Source organism: Hordeum vulgare, chromosome 6H, assembly GCF_904849725.1.
Source record: "Hordeum vulgare subsp. vulgare chromosome 6H, MorexV3_pseudomolecules_assembly, whole genome shotgun sequence".
In the NCBI taxonomy this organism is placed as follows: Eukaryota; Viridiplantae; Streptophyta; class Magnoliopsida; order Poales; family Poaceae; genus Hordeum; species Hordeum vulgare.
Genome location: NC_058523.1, coordinates 532,440,045 through 532,446,387, shown reverse-complemented (window position 1 = coordinate 532,446,387; position 6,343 = coordinate 532,440,045).

The following is a 6,343-nucleotide window of genomic DNA, read 5'->3' as shown; positions in this document are numbered from 1 at the left end:
CACGAGTTCTTGTTGAGTTTTGTGTGGATCAAGTTTTGAGACTTGGGAAACCGTGATATGAGAGGAATTTATGAGACACAAGAGCCCAAGATTGGGGATGCCCAAGGATATCTAAGTCAATATTACAAGAAGTCACAAGCATCTAAGTTTGGGGATGCCATGTTAGGAATCCCACCTCTCTTTGTCAACAAATATCGGTTAGTCTTTGTTGGACCTAAGTTTTGTTTGTTCACATGATATGTTCTATTCTTGGAGTGTCCTTTTCTTTACCTTGTTGTTTGAAATAATTCTCAAATCTGAAATCCTTGATCGAGAGAGAGTCTTCCCATAGCTATTTAATTGTTTAACTACTCTTTGATCTTCACTTATATCTTTTGGAAGTAGTTTGTCATTCACTCTTGTGCTTCACTTAGATTCGAAGAGTAAATTGTTGAATGCATTGAATATCATAATTCCAAAATTAACCATGTTCTTTATGCTTAGTAGCAGTTTCACATTGGGTTTAGAAAGTAAAATATATGGAAGTCTGGCAATCACAATGTTGGTCATACAAGCAATCCATGAAATATTAGTACATGGAAGAGAAATTTGACATACAAATATGTTCTCTTGGACATCTTTTATGATTGTGAATACCCACTAGTTATTTTCAAACTTGATCAAGTAGTTGATGTTGGACCAGGAAGACAACTTAATGGTTTATGTTTGGGTATATTTGCATAGAAGTTATATTGTTATGGATTCACCAATATGTGGTACTTGGTCATAACCTTTTGCTAGTCAAAACTTCATACTAAGGAGAGATACTTCTTGTTCATCCAAATAACCTTAAACCCAGTTTCTTGTCATGAGAGCCGACCTACATACCTACATATGTTATTTCACTGCTATTCCAAGTAAATTTGGATGTTCCATCACTAAAAACTTCAAATAAACATCCATTTTGTGTGCCCGTACCGCTCATGAGCGATGGGGAAGTTAGTATCTTCCATGCTAAGTGTGTTTTACTCACCAACGAGAGTTTATTTACTCGTCAACTCCGAGGGAGGCTGGTAAAAAGGAAGCTCAATCCTACTTAATACAAGAAAGTTAACAACAAAAACTCCCCCTATAAATATGATTGTTTGGAGGGCACCCAAGGATTCGGCTAACCATGTAAAGTGTTTGAATAGTGAAGGGGGAGTAAAAACTTCTGTTTCATTTGGCAACTGCCATTAATGCGTTTAGCATGGAAGATATTGAAATCCTTTGTTGTGACGTTGATAGGAAAGGAATACCACCCAAAATATATTCATCTATGTTTTAAACTTTGAGTTGTGACACCTCTACAAATCTCGCTTCCCTCCGCAAAGGGACATTCTATTTAGTTTTCATGTGGAGTCAACTTCTTACTTCAAGCTGAGTTATTCTCTACTTAGCAAGCATCATGTGGTGGGGAAAGATACAGGCACATATATCCAGTTAAATAATTTTTATCATGAATTATTATTGTTGACAATTATCTCTATGATAAGTAGGTTGGAAGGTGAAACACTAAGCCCCTATCTTCCTCTCTGTTTGGTGGATGTTGTTAGTTCTAAAAAATGCTTTGAGTACTAGCAATCATAAAAGACTATATGATAATTGAGTATGTGGAATTCTTATTTATACTTTTATAAAAATAATAATAATTGCAATTGTTTGGTGAGTAAGGAGATATGTTGTTAACATTCACGAGAATGCATTGTTGAACCATATATATTACTGCAGGATGGTCCAAAGACAACACGTGTATCAGAGACCCTTCAATGAAACTGTTTGCGACATACATCATAACGTGTGTGAGGTAACATCACAAAGAAGTGTGTGTGATGTTGTAACATCACACATATGTCGAAAAAATAATTGTGTGTGATGTCACGCAAACAGTTTTCTCAAAAATTGTGTGTGATACCTATTATTGCACACGTTTTGAAAAAAAGTAAGTGTGTGTGATGCTTTGCACACGGTTTTTTACAAATATTGTATGTGTGATGTATTCTATGGTTGCGCATACTTATTATAATGGAACGGTGTGTGATGCCATGCACATAGTTTTTTTTTGCAAAAAGTGTGTGTATGATGCAGCATATCATTGCACACGGTGTTAAAAGTGCAAATGTGTATGATGCCTTGCATACGTTTTTTGTATACATTGTCTGTGTCCTGTAGTCTGTCATGGCACAAACTTTCATAAATGGAACTATGTGTGATGCCTGGAATTATTATTTTTCAAAAGTATAATGGTTTTCGCGATATATTTGAAGGCAAACTGACATTTCGCTTCGTCGTTTGACTTTGAATTTTTTTACACTTAACATGCACCATAGAATCCTCAAAATTAAAATTTGGCACTTATTAGAGCTCATTTTCTATATTTGAGTCGTTTAACTACATTTCAAGTCATTTAATGGATGCAATTCAAATTTGAACTATGAGTGCATGAAACAATACAAAACAATGATTTGAAAAATCAAATTTAGGGTATTGAGTATATTTGTATGCCTCATACAATAAATGAATATAAATTTATATGACATATATGGCAAGAATTAACCATGAACATGGAGTTTATTGTTATTTAAATTATAAAAATTATAAATGAAGTCTGCAAAATATGAAACTTGGCATAGTGTCATGATATGACCTCACTATGTTGTGATAAAAATTTGAGAAGGTTTCACGTTTTTTGATGTACATCCTTTAGAAATCACTCAACCTCCGAGGAACGATCATGGTTTTGAGAGTGAATACACCAAGTTGGTGGAGAACTTATATTTTTCTTTGTCATTTGACCTTGAATTTTTTTCTAGAGTTAAAATACATCCTAATCAAGGATACTCTCACTAGCCCCTTACCTTATCTTCAAGTCGAGGACTTCGGTTGTTTCCTCATAATAATTTCATGGTCTTGGTATTCGGCTGCCTAGGCGAGTTCTATCTTCCACGTCAGCTCGTTGATCTTATGACATATCTCGATCCGAAGTCTTTTCTCTTTGTTTGTAGTCATATGACGATTTACTCCACACAGTAAGGGATATCATTTAACAAGGCCCTTTCTCGGCATACCTTGTTTCCCAACAGGCCTGCAACCTCCTTTAGCGTATTTGCGAAGGTTTTGCCATGTGGACTTAGCGGTGGGATACACGAAATAGACATACACCAAAACGTCCCTTCAACTGTAGCTATAAGGCATAGCGCGATCCAAATCCATTTCTATCGGCATGTCCCTTCCATAAAGACCGTGTTGTGGATTTCTAGCGATATCATCATAAAAATGCCTTAATCCTTGCGTGTATATATTGCACGAAGCATCGGGAACCAACGATTTTATTGCGAGGTGTGCGAATACTTGGTATTTTGTTGACATATAAAAAGGGAAACGGTAAATTAGATTCCACCCACGCTCTCACCCCTTGCTCCATCGCCAAGAACCCTCGCGAGCTTTAGGACTCCGAGATTCACCTTTCGTTTCCGCTTCCTACTATTACCAAAAGATGGCCAAAACCCGAAAATGTGCTGTGCCGGCACCTGAGGCCGCCATACGAGGGAGCAATGGTTGCCCTCCAATGTCGAAATGCCGATCACCCGTGGATACAGATGAGATCCTTTCATCCTCCCACATCCCCGCACCCTGTAAGGAGGAACGAGTTGTATTTGACTCCCACCTCACCCGAGGTTTGGGTCTCCCCCTCCACCCTTTCGTCAGGGGACTACTGTTTTTCTACGCGTTGGATTTCCATCATCTCACCCCAAATTTTGTTATCTACATCGCCTCCTTCATAACAGTTTATGAGGCCTTCCTACGCGTCGAGCCCCACTTTGGTTTGTGGCTGAAGGTGTTTGACATCAAGATGCACAACAGTGGCTCCAAGCTTGTAGACTCTGGCAGAGCCTTGATCGACAAAATCCTTTATTAAAACAGTGAAGATTTGGCAACATGAATAGTTGTATGTTCACGACCGTCATCCAAGAACCAGGAGGAAGTATCAGTATTCTCATCGGATCCACCGAATAGGCCGCTTTCGTGGACCAACAAGCACCTTGTCCGAGGGAATCGGGAGGAGGTGAAGAGGCGCCCTAGGGCCAGCTTAAAGTTGTGGTCAACTCGGGTGTCATTTTGACAGATTTAGTCAACGTGATGCTCCTCCCCCGAATTCTTCCACTCCAGATCCAAGCAATCCCAGTGTGGAGGTACAAGCCAGATGACGAGGTGGCGCTCCAGGTTCACTTATAAGTAATAGGCCACACAGGGATGCATAAGGACCTTTTTAAGCTTAAGAAGGACATCCTCGTTCCTAGGGCCAAAGATGTCGTCTTAAGTCATGCCAACCCCGCCATCTAGGTAACCTTTATTCTTAGTTTTAATCCTTCCTTTTTCCACTATCTCAAATAATTTACATGCCTCATGTCTTCTGCACAGGTCTAGCGTGTGTGGGCCAAAAAGATTAAGTTTTCGGCACCACTACGTGAGCAGCCCAAAACCCCCGAGCTTGAGAAGATCTTGACCGAGGACCCTTATGAAGTCCTGGTCAAAACAAAGAAAGAGGGGAAGAACACCAAGGAAAGTTTGATAGTATGCATACATGACTCAGGACACCTCCTCGTCAATAATCAATGTTGGAATCTGGACACTCATGTTGATTCCTACACACACGGAATATATTTATTGGGTCTGACTTCTATTTGCGTACACTATTTCCTTTGCTTCACGGTACTTAACAAAATCCGAGGTGATACTTATGTAAGTATCCTTGTGAATCAACAACTTGATTAGTCCGTCCCGTGTACGATGGTAGGGTACCCCGCATCGACGCGTGGTCGACTAGGGTTTGCGCCGTCGTCTCGCCGCCATTTTGCGTGTCCAATCTAGTGTCCTCTTGCCCACCCACAGAGCTAGTACTACCAGCCACTGTCGCCGCTCCCTGGTCGTGGTTGGTGCGAGTTTTGGCTACGAGAGGGGACGTTGGACAGGGGAAGAGGGACTGAGTAGTCCAGATCTGGGCGAGGCCGACAGTCCGTCGGCAAAGGGGAGAGCTTGAGCTCCCTTGTCACCAAAAGCCTTCCCTGGGAACCCGGGGCCCGGGGTCATAATACACCTACCGGAATGGCGTCGGGGAAGGGGAAAGGAAATGAGGGGGCGGAAGGAGTGGAAGCCCTGCTCAAGAACTTGAGGATTACAGAGAAGAATAAGTGTGTGGTGCTGGGGACGGAGAGCGCAAGGGCGAAGGTAAACCCAAACCAAGCTATCGGGAAAGTGTTGTACGAAAAAGCTGCGTATGCTGATGACATTCCTCAGACGCTGGGGAGGATTTGCTGCCAAAGGGAGGGGACGGTGTGCAAGGAGCTTAGGAGGAATTTATTCCTACTCACCTTCGGCCAGGCTTCGGGGAAGAGGAAAGCGCTCGAAGGGGGGCCGCGGCTATTGGGCAAAGATCTGCTGGTGCTGGAGGATTTCATTGCAAGAAAAACTTTGGATGATTTTGAGTTCCGGTACTTCTCGATTTGGGTTAGGGTGTCAAACATCCCATTGGAAATGATAAACAAAGAGACACGAGAGGTGATTGGACAAGCAATGGGAGAATTCCTGGAAGTGGAGGTCGATGGAGAGGACATGGTAGTGGGGGAGTTCCTGAGAATTAAGGTCATACTCAATGTCCATGAGCCACTAATGTGTGGGATTAAAATTCAAGTGAGCCCTGGTAATGGGAAGGGGAGGAAGGGGAGGAAGGGGAGGACAGTGATGAGGAGAGGTGATGAAGACCAAGTAGGCGAGATGATGGAGGTAGTCAAAACAAAGAGAAAGAAGAAAAAACTATGCTCGTTTGCCTATGAGTACTTGCCGGATTTCTGCTACACCTATAGGATCATCGGCCATACGGATAAAGAGTGTGCTTATAAGCTGAAAAGTGGTGAGGTGCAATTGTACAACAAAGAGATGATGGTGAACATGTTGGTCATTCTAAGGAGGCTAGGCGGTGAGGCGCAGAGAGGACAGTGGAGTGGCGAAAGGGGAGGTTTCTCTGCTAAAAGCAATACCTCTCGGGGGAAGTTGGACCAGGAGTGATTCAGAGTCATGGAGAAGGGAGGAGGAAGGGCAGGCCTGGGACACGAGAAAGAAGGGAGGGGAAGATAAGGAGTTCATGAGTCCTTTAAAGCCCCCTGACAGATATGCCCAAAAGGGATATGGTCAAAAGGGATATGCCCAAAAACAACAAGAAGCTTGTGTCCCCAGATGGGGATATGGTGAAGGATGATAATAAAAAGGAAAGTATAGTAGGGGGTGAGGAGGTCAAGGAAGGACGGAGGGAGGGGAAGAAGGATGA